The sequence below is a fragment of the Diospyros lotus genome, chromosome 11 (genome assembly GCF_014633365.1).
Source record: "Diospyros lotus cultivar Yz01 chromosome 11, ASM1463336v1, whole genome shotgun sequence".
Lineage (NCBI taxonomy): Eukaryota > Viridiplantae > Streptophyta > Magnoliopsida > Ericales > Ebenaceae > Diospyros > Diospyros lotus.
Window position 1 is genome coordinate 7,368,458 of NC_068348.1, and position 15,298 is coordinate 7,383,755.

The 15,298-nt window shown below is 37.5% G+C and overlaps 1 protein-coding gene across 5 annotated transcripts in view; it reads left to right on the forward strand.

Annotated features, from left to right (window-relative positions):
* Positions 1 to 14,881, forward strand: part of LOC127813043 (mediator of RNA polymerase II transcription subunit 10b-like) — a 36,312-nt gene extending 21,431 nt beyond the window's left edge. The window contains exons 6-7 of one of the 5 annotated variants that reach the window (XR_008026043.1): positions 12,902 to 13,039; positions 13,949 to 14,616. The gene's annotated coding sequence lies outside the window, so the exon portion shown is untranslated. Of the gene's footprint in view, positions 1 to 8,370; positions 8,510 to 11,835; positions 12,412 to 12,901; positions 13,040 to 13,948; positions 14,617 to 14,695 lie in introns of those variants that run through there. The other 4 variants (XM_052353740.1, XM_052353736.1, XM_052353739.1 and 1 more) reach the window with 4 other exon arrangements.
* Positions 14,882 to 15,298: the final 417 nt, after the last annotated feature.

The following is a 15,298-nucleotide window of genomic DNA, read 5'->3' on the forward strand; positions in this document are numbered from 1 at the left end:
AATAGCTTCTTTTCCTTTAAGATCCCTAAAATTACTCTTAAATGTTTTTCGTGCTCTTCTTTACTTCGTGAGTACACTAAGATATCATCAATAAAGACAATGACAAACTGATCCAAGTACTCATAGAAAACTCAATTCATTAAGTCCATGAAAACTTCAGGCACATTAGTTAAGCCAAAGGACATGACTAAAAACTCATAGTGACCGTATCGAGTTCTGAAAGCTGTCTTCGAGATGTCACTAGATTTGACCCTCAACTGGTGATATCCTGACCTTAAATCAATCTTTGAAAATACTCGTGCACCCCGTAACTGATCAAACAAGTTCTTGATCCTGGGAAGAGGATACTTGTTTTTAGTAGTTATTATATTCAATTCCCGATAATCAATGCACATCCTCATTGTTTCGTTTTTCTTCTTGACAAACAGTACTGGTGCTCCCCATAGGGATACACTGTTGAATAGTCAAAGCCACCAACACTTTGCAATTGAAGTGCAAGATGGCCAAATTTAATTAATAAATTTGGAAGGTAGACAGCCTACCTTGGTTAGGCAGCAGCCAAAGCTTATGCCTTCTGCCTAACCCATTTAGGCGTGAGGGAGGCTTATAAATAGGCCTCCCCAGCTCACTTCTCAATCATCCCTTCATCCCATCTTCTCCACAAGCATCCCAAAAATTCAAGTCTCTCAATTGTAAAGAGAGAGAGAGAAAAAAAAAATAGAGTTAAGAAAATTAGTGTTTTCTCCTATTTTCAAGAGAGATTATTTTGTTATCTCCTTGTGATCTAGAGGGAAAGTTGTAACTCTTATTATTTCTCATAGTGAATTCTTCTATCCTTGTCCATGGTTTTTACCTTAATTTATTTGGGGGTTTTCCACGTAAATCCTTGTGTTCATTTTATCTTTAATTTTTCTCATTTCAACTATTAGTTGCAAGCCATCTAGGACCCATCATTTTCCAACAAGTGGTATCAGAGCTTGACTTGAGTGTTGATATCTACTTATCGTATGTTTTGTGGTTGCCATTGAAAAGTGGATCCTTCACATCAGAAAATAAGTTAGATTATTATTCATTCTTTTTAGGGTTCTGGCACTATTCACGTATACGCATTGTTCACGTATACGGTACTGTTCACGGTTGAAATCAAGGTGTGAAAAATGGCAACAAAGTTCGAGATAGAGAAGTTTAACGGAAATAATTTCTCGTTATGGAAAATAAAGATAAAGGCGATCTTAACAAAAGAAGATTGCATAGAGGCGAGTGGAGAAAGGCCGGTGGAGATCACTGACGATAACAAGTGGAAGAAAATGAAAGACACTATTGTCGCCAATCTACACTTGACTCTAGCCGAAGAAGTCTTGTCAAGTGTGGAAGAGAAGAAGATTGCAAAGGAGATCTGGGATACTCTCATAGTTGTACGAGGCCAAGTCATTACACAGCAAAATCTTCTTAAAAAGAAGACTCTACACTCTTCGAATGTCGGAATCTGTTTCAGTAACGGATCATATAAACGCCATCAATACACTATTTTCTAAACTCTCGAAGTTGGGTTACAAAATAGATGTAAATGAGTGTGCGGAACTTCTACTTCAAAGCATGCCAGATTCGTACGACCAACTCATCATCAACCTGACCAATAACATTCTCACTGACAATTTAGTCTTTGAGGACGTTGCAGCCGCAGTTTTGAAAGAGGAACAAATGCGCATAAATAAGGAGGACAGGTTGGCAAATTCGCAACAAGCAGAGGCATTATCGATGACGAGAGGGAGGTTAACGGAACGTGGTCCCAGTGGGAGCCATAATCATGGTAGATAAAAGTTAAGAAGTAAGAAAAATATAAAATGCCACCATTGTGGCAAGAAAGGGCCCATCAAGGAGTGTTGACATCTTTAGAAGAATGGAAAGGGCACATCAAGAAGGAGGCATCTTCAAAGCTCTTGGTTACGAAAGTATAAGTCTTTTCAGGAAATTCTTAGTATGCTCTGTGGTCGTAACTTTATTTGATCTTCCACATTAGAAAAGAATTGTCTTGGATAAAAGCATATTTCTTGTATGTTCGGTTATTGGATTTAAGTGTGGTGTAGTGGAAGTGCATGTCTATGAAAGTTCTGGCTAAGGAAAGACTTGATACTTAAGTGTGTCTGTTTGTGACCCATCTCTCTTTCCTGGGAACTTACCTGGTGTACTATTCACGTACAAACACTATTATAATATCTGGTTACTATTCATAGTGAATAGTAGGAGCCTGATGGAAGCTAGTACAAGCAGAATGATTAGTCTAAATGGAACCAACTATCACGTATGGAGGGGAAAAATGAAAGATCTCCTTTATGTGAAAAGTTGGCATCTACTGGTATTTGCTATACAGAAGCTCGAATCAAAGACCGATGAAGAGTGGGAATTCAAACATGCCTAAGTATGTGGTTTTATTCGGCAATGGGTAGATGACAATGTGCTCAATCATATTTGTGATGAGATGCGTGCCAAATCGTTGTGGTAGAAACTTGAATCTTTATATGCTCGGAAGACCGGCGACAACAAGCTCTTTTTGATTAAGAAGATGATGAGCTTACACTACAAGGAGGATAGTACTATCTTTGATCACTTGAGTGATTTTCAAGGAGTTTTGCAGCAGTTGTCTTCTATGGGTGTAAAGTTTGACGATGAGATTCAAGCTTTATGGCGGCTCGGTACTTTACCAGACTCTTGGGAGACATTCAGAATGTCTCTTTGTAACTCCGCTCCTAATGGTGTAGTGACGATGAAACTTGTTAAGGGTGCTGTTTTGAACGAAGAGATGAGGAGAAGGTCTCAAGTTTCGTCTTCGCAATCTAAAGTTTTCATCACCGAAGACAGAGGGAGAAGTAAAAGCAAAGGTCCAAAAGGTAAAGATCGGCTAGACTCAAGTGTAGATTGGCGACAGCAGTGTCGTTAATTTTCTTCCACTTGCAATCGTCAGTGATCTCCACCAGTCTTTCTCCAATTGCCTCTATGCAATCTTCTTTTGTTAAGATCGCCTTTATTTTCATTTTCTATAATGAGAAATTATTCCCGTTAAACTTCTCTATCTCGAACTTTGTTGCCATTTTTCACACCTTGATTTCAACCGTTTCACTTGAACCGTGAACAATACCGTATACGTGAACAATGCGTATACGTGAATAGTGCCCAGTACCCTAAAAAGAATGAATAATAATCTAACTTATTTTCTGATGTGAAGGATCCACTTTTCAGTGGCAACCACAAAGCATACGATAAGTAGATATCAACACTCAAGTCAAGCTCTGATACCACTTGTTGGAAAATGATGGGTCCTAGATGGCTTGCAACTAAGAGTTGAAATGAGATAAATTGAAGATAAATTGAACACAAAGATTTACGTGGAAAACCCCCAAATAAATTAGGGTAAAAACCACGGGCAAGGATAGAAGAATCCACTATGAGAAATAATAGGAGTTACAACTTTTCTTCTAGATCACAAGGAGATAATAACAAAATAATCTCTTGAAAATAGGAGAAAACACTAATTTTCCTAACTCTCTATTTTTCTCTCTCTACAATTGAGAGACTTGAATTTTTGGGATGCTTGTGGAGAAGATAGGATGATTGAGAAGTGAGTTGGGGAGGCTTATTTATAGGCCTCCCTCACGCCTAAATGGGTTAGGCAGAAGGCATGAGCAGCAGCCAAATTTGGCTGCTGCCTAACCAAGGTAGGCTGCCTACCTTCCAAATTTATTAATTAAATTTGGTCATCTTCCACTTCAATTGCAAAGTGCTGACGGCTTTGACTATTCAACAATCTCCCACTTGAAGATTTGATTGAAGTTCAATCAAATTGTTGAATAGTTAAAGCCAACATCTCCAAGTTCTTTTTTTCTTCAAAACCTTCTGGCTTTGACTATTCAACAATTTGATTGAACCTCAATCAAATCTTCAAGTGGGAGATTGTTGAATAGTCAAAGCCGCCAGCACTTTGCAATTGAAGTGGAAGATGACCAAATTTAATTAATAAATTTGGAAGGTAGGCAGCCTACCTTGGTTAGGCAACAGCAAAATTTGGCTACTGCTCATGCCTTATGCCTAACCCATTTAGGCGTGAGGGAGGCTTATAAATAGGCCTCCCCAGCTCACTTCTCAATCATCCCATCTTCTCCACAAGTATTCCAAAAATTCAAGTATCTTAATTGTAGACAGAGAGAGAAAAATAGAGAGTTAGGAAAATTAGTGTTTCTCCTATTTTGAAGAGAGATTATTTTGTTGTTATCTCCTTGTGATCTAGAGGGAAAGTTGTAACTCCTATTATTTTTTATAGTGAATTCTTCTATCCTTGCTCGTGGTTTTTACCCTAATTTATTTGGGGGTTTTCCACGTAAATCCTTCTGTTCATTTTATCTTCAATTTATCTCATTTCAACTATTAGTTGCAAGCCATCTAGGACCCATCATTTTCCAACATACACTAGGTCGAATGAACCCTTTCTTCAATAGTTCCTCTAACTGAGTTTTCAACTCGTGTAACTCCTTTGGTGCCATCCTATAAGGAGCTTTAGAAATTAGTGCAGAACTGGGAACTAGGTCAATAGTGAACTCTACATCCCGTTTTGGTGGCATTTCATCTAAATCGTTCAGGAAAACTTCTGGAAATTCCTTCACTATCTTAACATCGTTCACTGTTAATTCTTTTCCTCCCTTTGCCACTACTAATATTAAGAATCCAATACAACCTTCTGATTGCAAGAGTTTTTTAGCCTTTAATGCTAAAATGGCACGGGAAGGAGTTTTGTCTCGGCTACTGAAAGGCGAAGTTTTACTCCTTTAGGACACTTACAAACTAGTTCCCTTTCGAAACACAAAATGGTCGCGTGGTGATTGGTGAGCCAATCCATTCCCAAAATCACATGGAATTCTTGAATATTTAGGACATATAAGGTTGTTTCTAAAAACTTTCTATCGATCTCCACCTTGGTTCAGGTGGTAATTTCTTGGTGTTGGACCTCCTTTACTTTTCTTCGAATAATCCTGCTTCCCTTTACCTTTATCCTCCCACTTACACTTTTCTGGTGGTCTAGACTGCGGTGGCTTGTTATTGCTACTAGAGCCTTCTTTAAAGTTAGCTAGTTGGGTTTTGGCTGGCACCTTATGATATGTACCTAGCTCAAAAGTTACAATTGCTTGTCAGAGATCATACCTTAAACCCTGTTCAAAACGTCTTGCTCGTTTCAGTTTTGTATCCACCAATCCAGGGGTAAAACGTGATAACTCATCAAACTTTCTTTCATATTCAGTCAGCATCATGTTGCCTTGTTTCAAAACAAGGAACTCTGCCTCTTTTTGGTTGCAGACATTAGCTGGATAGTATTTTTTGAGGAAAAGTTCCTTAAATTGATCTCAAGTCCACACATGTCCTTGAGGTCTGGATCTGGCAATCAAATCCCATCAGTGCCTTGCTCCTTGTTGTAACATGAATGCGGCGCATGTCACTTTCCTAGAATCTAGGCAATCGATGAGATTGAAGATCCGCTCAAACACAGCTATCCAATACTCAACCACAAGAGGGTCTAGCCCACCCTCGAAAGTTGGGGGTTGAAGCTTCCAGAACTACTCAACAAGGGTCGCATTGTTTCCTAGATTTGCTTAGAGAGGTGCACATGGTGGTGTGGCAGGTGGCACCATGTTGCAAATGGCGTCAATGAATTGTACGAATTGGTCATTGGGATTGTTGATTTCGCTTGCCTCGCTCTGTGCTTGCTTGCCCTTATTATTGGTACTTCTAGCACGAGTTTCCATAACCTTATAAAATATAAACAAAATAATTAATTTCTAAATATAGGGTCCTTAGGAATGGAGACTATGTGCCAATTTCGATTTGTAAATCCATCATTTCTTGATTAACTTAATTCCTAATTGATTTTATCCTAATAAGCTCTTCATAACTAAGTATTTCCACTATAATTATGAACAATTAACTTCGGAGCACTTTAACTAACTGAAAAACACATACTAATTAATTACCAACAAGAATCATTACCATTCACATACTATTCTAACATGAATGTCATTATATGTGCATTTGTATAACAACATGTGCGCATAAATATAGCTTAAGAGAATAACCATAGAGAATAAGCATAATAACTCTTATGACTTAACCTGGAGATTGGAAACTTGAATGAGACGTCATGAATTTCAATTTGCCTTAAAAAAAATATCCACCTTGCATATCTTCCTAATTATTTTTTTTTTAAAAAGAGTCTATAGGAAAGTAAACCTTACTCTGACACCCGTAACTTAGTAACGGGAATCAAGACTTTCTTTAACTTATATATAATTCCAAAACATGCTTTATAATATTAATATAAAAAAAATGAGTTTTAACGCTGGAGAACTTTATTTCAATAAAAAGAAAGGAAAAACTTAAATAGGCTTATATATTAGACATCCATAGAAAATAAAACTGAAACTTAAATTCTTAAAATCACCACTTGCCACATTCATGCTCCAATCTCCTTATTTATATTCACCTGAGGGGAGAAACATAAGGGGTGAAATTACACAAATCTCAGTAAGTACAAAAGAACTACAAACGTGTTTTAAAACATGGCATAATATGAACTCGCAACATGAACATGAGGAGACATGATAGGATCTACCAACTTGTCAATGTATGAATCTATATGCATAGCGCCATTAAACTCCGGTCTCATAACTTGTTTGAAAACATGAAACTTGCTTGAAAAACATGACATGAGGGATCACATAAACATGATTTCCATGAGTTAAACATGTAGATACTTTATATTGTACTTACCTTTAAACTTGGTTGGAAAAAAAAAAAAAGATCTTAATGCTTTTTTCTTAATAAAACCCTCACAACCTTGTTGTCTAGGTTGTAGCAAGGAAGAAAGTTGGAGGAGTAAATGGAAGAAATATGAGTATTTATAGCCATGAATTTGAAATCAAAAGTTAAACTAAATTGGAATACTTTAGTTCAAATCCACCCATGGCCTATCTATAAGCTTTTTTGGCCAATCACGTGTCGCCATTTCAGGGGGTCATCATGAAGCCTTATTCTTATCTTCAAGTGGCCAATCAAATCTTATCCAAATAAAATCTTATCCGATCAAATTTTATCCAAATCAAATCTTATCTAATTAAATTTTATCCAAATTAAATCTTATCTCTAAAGTCATCATGATGCTTTAAATTTTATCTCTAAGTGGTCAATGAATGCTTGCCATATGTCTCAAACTTGGAGGCTAAGGACAAAATCCTAAATATTAGAGTACGGGTAAAAGTGTAATTTACCAAAATCGTTGGGGTATTAACGTAATTTATCCTTTCTCTAAGTTGCTAAAATGCAATTAAAAATTAGCTCGGGGACCAAGTTGCAAGGGGTCTAAGTGCAATTACCCAAAAAGTTTGGGTCAATGTATAGTTCTTGAAATTTTGTGACTTGGTCATTAGGGTAATGAATTAAGCTAACTAAACCATTTGAGAGTCATGATTACGGATCTCAAATAACAATCCACTTTAGCTTTGAATCATTTTGAAGTTCAAATCACATTTCATTCCACCTTTGGATCGTTTTGAAGTCCAAGTTTTTGCTTGGACTTCAAATTTAAGACATGTGGCAAGCATTCATTGGCCATTTAGAGATAGGATTTAAAGTCTCATGATGACTTTAGAGAAAGATAAAGCCTCATGATGACTTTAGAGATAAAATTTGATTGGATATGATTTAATTGGATAATATTTGATTTGGATAAAATTTGACCGGATAAGATTTGATTTGGATAAGATTTGATTGGCCACTTGAAGGTAAGGATAAGGTTTCATGATGACTCCCTGAGATGGTGACACGTGATTGGCTAGAAAAGCTTATAGATAGACCATGGGTGGATTTGAATTGAAGTATTCCAATTTAGTTTAGTTTTTGATTTCAAATCCATGGCTATAAATACTCTTATTCCTTCCATTTACTCCTCAAACTTTCTTCCTTGCTACAACCTAGACAACAAGGTGTGAGGGTTTTGTTAAGAGAAAAGCATTAAGATCTATTTTTCTTCCAACCAAGTTTGAAGATAAGTACAATATGAACTATCTACATGTTTAACTCATGGAAATCATGTTTATATGGTCCCTCATGTCATGTTTTTCAAGCAAGTTTCATGTTTTCAAGCAAGTTACGGGACTAGAGTTTAATAACGCTATACACGTAGGTTCTTACCCCGACAAGTTAGTAGACCCTATCGTGTCTCCACATCTTCATGTTGCAAGTTCATGTTATGCCATATTTTAAAAAATGTTTGTAGTTCTTTTGTATTTATTGAGATATGTGTAATCTCACCCCTTATGTTTCCCCCCTCAGGTGAATATAAATGAGATTGAAGCATGGACGTGGTGTGTGGTGATTTCAAGAATTTAAGTTTTAGTTTTATTTCTATGGATGTCTAATAGATAAGCCTACTTAAGTTTTTCCTTTCTTTCTATTGAAACAAAATTCTCCAGTGTTAAATTCTTGTTTTTTTTTTTTTTTATATTAATATTATAAAGCATGTTTTGGAATTATATATAAGTTAAACAAAGTCTTGATTCTCGTTACTAAGTTACAGGTGTCACAAATGGAGTTTAAAGTATATCTTCTCCCAACATGATTTAAATCTTTGGCAGCGTCAGTGGATGGAACTTCTAAAGGATTACGACTGTACCATTCAATATCGACCTAAGCGAGCAAATGTTGTGGTAGATGCACTAAGTCGGAAGAGTTTTATGCTGAGAGCTTGTCAGGCTGTTTGTCTACAAGCTCTGATTGAGGAATTTACAGAATTGACCCTTAAGGTAGAACCGTATGATAAGACAACAGTTGTAGCGCAGATACGGTTGCAATTAAGTCTTTGGGATGAAATTAAACAAGCTACAGTTCGGGAAGGGAATTCGGAACAATGGATAGGTGAGAATGGACAACCCAAGCAACCTGGATTTGATTATCGTAATGGAATACTCTGAATGAATGGACGAGTGTATGTACTGGCCTTTGGGAAGCTACAACAGGAAATTCTGAACGAGGCGTATCAAACACCATATACGGTACACCCTGGAGCCACCAAAATATAATGTGATCTGCAGGAAGTGTACTGGTGGTTGGGAATGAAGAGAGACGTGGTGGAGTTCGTAAGAAAACGTGACACCTGTTAGTGGATAAAAGCCGAGCATCAAAAACTGTTGGGGAGTTTGCAACCCTTAGAAATTCCCAAATGGAAATGGGAGCATGTAACGATATACTTTATCATGGGTTTACCCCAAACTCCAAATAAGACTGATGCTATTTGGGTGGTTGTGAATTGACTAACAAAGTCAGCGCATTTTTTACTTGTAAGGAGTACTATGGGCGTTGAACAACTTGCCCGACTCTACGTTTAGGAAATTGTTCGACTATATGGGGTTCCTGTGAGTATTGTGTCAAATAGAGATAGTTGATTCATGTCAAATTTTTGAAAAGCTATGCAAGAGGAATTAGGAACTTAGCTGAATTTCAGCACAACCTATTATCCCCAAACAAGCGGTCAAACTGAGCGTGTTAATCAAATTTTGGAAGATATGTTCAGGGCTTGTATATGAGATTTTGGGGGTAGTTGGGACAAGTATTCGAGTTTGGTCAAGTTCGCCTATAATAATAGTTACCAGGTAAGCATAGGGCTGGCACCCTATGAAGCATTATATGAGAGATGGTGTCGATCTTTGATATGTTGGCTTTAAGTAGGGGAGAAACAGTTTACTTGAACAGATCTTGTGGAAAAAGCGATGCAGCAGATAGAGGTAGTTCACAGGAATATGAAAGCAACCCAAGATCAACATAAATAATATGCAGATCGTCAGACTCGACCTTTGGAATTTGCTATGGGAGACTTGGTGTGCCTTCGAGCTACCCTAATATGTTTGGCGTTTAGGCACTAGCGAAGAGGAAAGTTAGTACCTCGATATTTGGGCTCATACTAAATCGAAGATCGAGTTGGACTGGTTACCTATCGTTTGGAATTACCAGAGACATTAACCGGATTGCATGACGCATTTCATGTCTCCTAGTTATGGAAACATATATATAATTCTGACATAGAGGTGCATATTGAAGAAGTCGACCTCCAACTTGATATGACCTTTGAGGTACAACCTGTATGAGTGTTAGGACGTGGAGATCGTTAGTTAGGACATAGAGCCCTCCCTATGGTAAAAGTGCAGTAGAGTTGGCACTCGAAATGAGAAACGACTTGGGAAATGGAGGAGAAAATGCGAAAGAGATACCTTTATTTATTTGAAGGCCACGATTAATGTCACAATTTGTACGCCATGGTGAGATGTTCAAAATTTCGTGAATGAAATTTTTGTAAGAAGGAGAGATTGTGACATCCCAGTACCTTGAGGAATAATAAGTAATTGGGAATATGGGAAATGAATTATTATGGTTTATTGGGGATTTATTGGCCTTAAGGAAATTTAATGGGGAATTTTTTATTTATGGTAATTTATTTATAGTTTGTTGGGAAATTGTGGTTAATTGGAAAATAATGAATTTTTAGGTTATGATAAATTATTTATTTATTTATTGAATATTTATGGTTTAGGAGAAATTTATGAAAAATATTAAGTTAATTGAAATTATGCAAAAGGGTGTATTTGTGAATAACTGGAAGATTTGGGGGTAGAAATGAAATTTTGGAGAGTAGCAGTCAGGTGTAAGTGCAATTTTGGGAACCGGTGCTCGAAATACCTTAAATATAAATGGATGTAGCATGTGCGCAAGGGGTCCAGGTCATAGGCGCGGGATCGAGTCTGGCGCTGGGAGGAAAAGAAATTAGCATTTTTCAGCAAAGGAGGACGCCAAAATAGTGTTGTTTTGGGAGGAAGCCACGCACACACCATGCATGCGGTCGCGTGGCCAAGTGTGGCTGTCAGCCACCTGCTTTTGTCTTTCATTGCCACGTGGCAACTCCTGGTGAAGCCTTGGCCCCCAAGCTTTTACCTCACGCCTTGGCTATTTCTTCCGCTATTTAAGGCTTCCTTTGTTGAAATTTTACCGTAGTGAAGAGCAACTTATAGATACTTTGTTAGATTGTATGGGCGGGAAAAAACTTAAGTAAAATAAATTCAAATTAATTTAGTAGAAATTGTTAGAATTATTTTAATGTCGGTATTTGTTTTTCGCGTGCTTAATTGTGCCATTTTATAATTTTAATTAGAGGGAAACTGAGATGCAACATCGAGCATTTAGGCAAATTAAAGAGGCGCCGCCAGAAATACCGTAAACGTAAATTCGGTAAGAGTTAATATGCTTTGTGTAAATTATTTTTGTCATCACTTGCATAAGATGTAGAGGGAGTGCCTAGGCATGGGACTGTGGATTTTTGACTTTGTGAGTCTTGAGATGGGGTCTTAGAAGGAACCACTGAGGGCCACCAAGATTCTGAAAGGTGCAGTGGATAGGCTTGCATGCACGATTCACTTTACATTATCTATATTTGTTATGTTTATTAATTTACTGCTTTGCGTATTATCTTTACTGAGTCTCAAAACTCACCCCTCCATCCTTACTAACCACACATATGGCTCGAGGTTTAGTAAGGGGAAGGCGGTATGTGTCGACGACCAGCTAGTTAAAGGGGGTTACAATGCGTGGTAGAGTGTGGGTTGAGTAGATTTGTAACAATTGTGATATTTTGCTGTGTGTTAAACAGACGGTGTTAGCCAGTGTTTATGTTAATTTTGTATTTGTCAGTTGGGACTGTTTTATGATAATGAAAGTCTTGCGTGATGGCCAATAAACACATTTAAATTGCAGCTCATTAACCTCACTCATAAGACCTAGTCAGATGCGAGACTTGAGTGTCCTTTTGTTGTCTATGAATCTTAGACCTCGAGCTCTCGATGGCTGAAGTCGGCGAAGCCTGGACCCCACCCAAGGCGTCCACATTATTTCATTCCTTTGTTGTGAGGGGGCATAGTCGACTTTCGGTAAAGACCTTTGGTGTAACCTTGAGTTACGGTAGCACTCGGGAGTGGGGTCGAGGCATCACAGAAGAGGTGCCAATGGACAACATGCTCCCAAATGATGCCTCTTCTGCCGCTGTTGCCATTGAGTTTCATTGCTAGTTAGAAGAGGTTCCGATCTGTGATGGAGATATCTTCAGGTGCTGCTGGAGGAGGATTTTGAAACCCTAACACAAGAATGCCTTTATTTTATTTCCTGTGACAATCTTGTAAAGTGGATGAATACAACAACATATTCAGCTTTTATCCCACTATATGGGGTCGGTTACATAAATTCTAAACTTCCATGTATTTCTGTTTTTTGTGATATCTTTATTTAGGTCCATACACTTTATATCAAACTCTAATGTTTCCCAAAATCTTCTTAGGTCTGTCTATCTCTTTTTTTGACTAATTGTTCTATAAAGTGGATGAATAAAAGGAAAATTTTGCAACTTAAAGGAAGTGGGACCCAGTGGATTTTTACTGGGTTTTAGTGTCCTACCCGCTATTTCATGGATCCATTTTACCCTTTTCACCAAACTAATGGCCTCAAATGGGTTTTTTTTTGGATCTGTCAGGTCAGGTTGGCACATCCCCCATTGTTATCCCTAATTAAGACAGGTTTGACATATGAGAAAAAAACTAATAGACACCACTGTGAAGTGAGTGGATGAAATAGGAATTTGTAGCAACAAAAAGGGAGAGGTAGGCCAAAGAAAACTTACTGGTCAAACCTTAAAGCATGTCAGGATATAAACTATATGAACTTTTGTGTGGTGTACCTGAAAGACACTGCATGTTTCATTTTTTTTGTTTGCATAAGTCAACATTCTGACTTTTTAATGGTCAAGCAATGCTTTGACTTTATGTTGCAGACTAGTAAATCTATAGAAGAGTTAGGAACCAGATTAAAAGCATGAGCAGTCCCAGACTCCTAGATGGGGATTGAGACTCGGAAGACAGATTAGGAGCATGAGCAGTCATGGGAACAGCTATGCTTTTTAGCATTTGAGGTATGAATGTTTTTCTGTTGAATATTTTGAACATGAATGATCAATGGAAGGGGTTGATTGATTGACTGCATAGTAGTGGTAGTGAGCAAGGTCAGCAACACGAAGACCAAATTAAAGAGTTTGTCTAGAGTAGTAGGGAACAATGGGACACTGATGGTGTTGAGCCAGATCACACTTCTTTTTAGATCGGGAGGGCCTGTGTGAGCTTTCAACCTCATCTAGACTCATTTTCTGTTGAGATTGTTGAGGTTAAGTAGTGTTCTTATTGGTTCTACAAATTCATGTACCTGTACTCAGCATGAGTTGTCAAATTGTGGTTACATGAAATACTAGAAAGAGATGTAATAGGCATGGTAGTTATGGATGTGGAAGAAGATTATTAAAAGACAAACCAGCAAGACTAGAAAGAGAGGTGAAGAATGTTCCAGTATGCTGGATGTTGGATTACTCTATGGTCTTGAATTTAATCTCCTTGGATGAGAACCCTAAACATATATAGTATGGTAACCAAATCCTCCTATGACAAGCTCCTGTCACGGACAAGGAAACTTCCAACACAAATCGATCGGACCATCTAAAAATACACCCTGTCCCTTGGAACTTATTTCTAATAGGACTGGAACAAGTCGCTTTCTTTCGAAGTTGAGTTAGTCTCCCAGCACTTATCTACCTGTTAAAACTGATGTCATGGAAAACTTGTATCTCGATCCCTTGTGTTGCATAAACCTATAATTCTCAATTATTCTATTTTTGAGGTGTTTGATTTCTATATGGTTCCAGTGGTGTTGTATAAAATCACTTTTGCGGGAGCCCTCAAATCAATTTGTTGGCTGCGTTTGAAATGCTTTGAAAATGATTGGTTTGAAAGCTGATGATAACAAGAAATAATAATGTCAAATTCCTCAACAGGGAGAACAAACACTTCAATTCTTTTGGTCAAGGGGCGATGAGCGAGTCAGTTTAAGGGGTGTAAGAATCTGCTAAGCTTTTGGTTTGATTGATGGAATGAAGATGAACCAGGAAAATAACATCCATGCATTGTTGGTTGGATGAATGAGTGACCAGCAGTTGCAACTATTGGTTGTCTAAAGAAAGAAAGTAGAGAAAAGTGGTCAAAGTACAGGCTTCGTTTGATTCTACTGTAGTTTTCCGTTTGATGTTTTCATTTTCACTTTTTTTTTAGTGCTATGTTTTCATTTCCAAAAAATGGATGTTGTCTCCACACTAATAATCGGCTTGCTCGATGTATCTCTAGTAGTGTCATTCAGATCTGTGTTTTTCCAACACAAATTTGGAAGGAAAGAGTTGATATTTCTCCATAGAAGCTACAATTTTCATCCCTGTCCATATATTTACTTCCCTATTTAGACATGGCCCCAGATTTGTTTTAGCACTGAGGTTCTTGCTTGTAGATTCAAACCAGATGCTATGCTACTACTACGTCATTGTTGTGATTGTGAAAACCAAAGTAAGAAAGGGTGTTTTAGACTTTTAGTCATTTTGTGCAGTCTTTGGCCATTCAGTTCAGAATCAGTGTAACTGTCCTCTAATATCTTTCACCAGCTCTTGCATTTTTACTACCCTTGCCATTAGATCTCTATCTCATCTCATTTATGGACTTCCAAATTTGTGTGTGTGTGTGACTGAGCATGGCAGGAACGCTCAGCCGGCGGGAAATTTGGACTGCGAGGTTCACTTTGGTGACGCAACCCACCACCCTCCAATCTAATCTTTTTAGCTTGTTGCCTTTTTGTTTCACGTGCTCTACAAACACTAGGTTGATGGATCTTCCAAGATTGTTTTTGGGCTTTTGAAATGGTTCTAAAACTTTACCTTCCACTCCACCGAATTTGCATCTTTTCCAACACACACCTTTCTTTTTGTGTTAATTTTATTCTTCCATAAGGTTTTAGAGCTTGGGTAAGTAGTGTTTATACCATGTTAAAAGGGCATAACTAGTAACTAGGTTGTTTATTAAAAGGTGAATATTACGCTAAATTTTAGATTTTTCTATGTAAATTATTGCTTAAAATTAAGGGGCCTCTTCAATTTGGTTTGAAAGAATTTAGAGATCCAAATTATGTAACCACTGATTGGATCACATAAAATTGTGTACATTTTACCTAAATTGCACAAATAAGCACAATAGCAAAAATAGTGAAATTACGTCATTTGGTTGAGCGAATAACTAATTTTAGGAAAATGACGACTTTGAACAAGTGGTCAAACTACTTTTCTAATTAATTCAAAAAAAAAAAA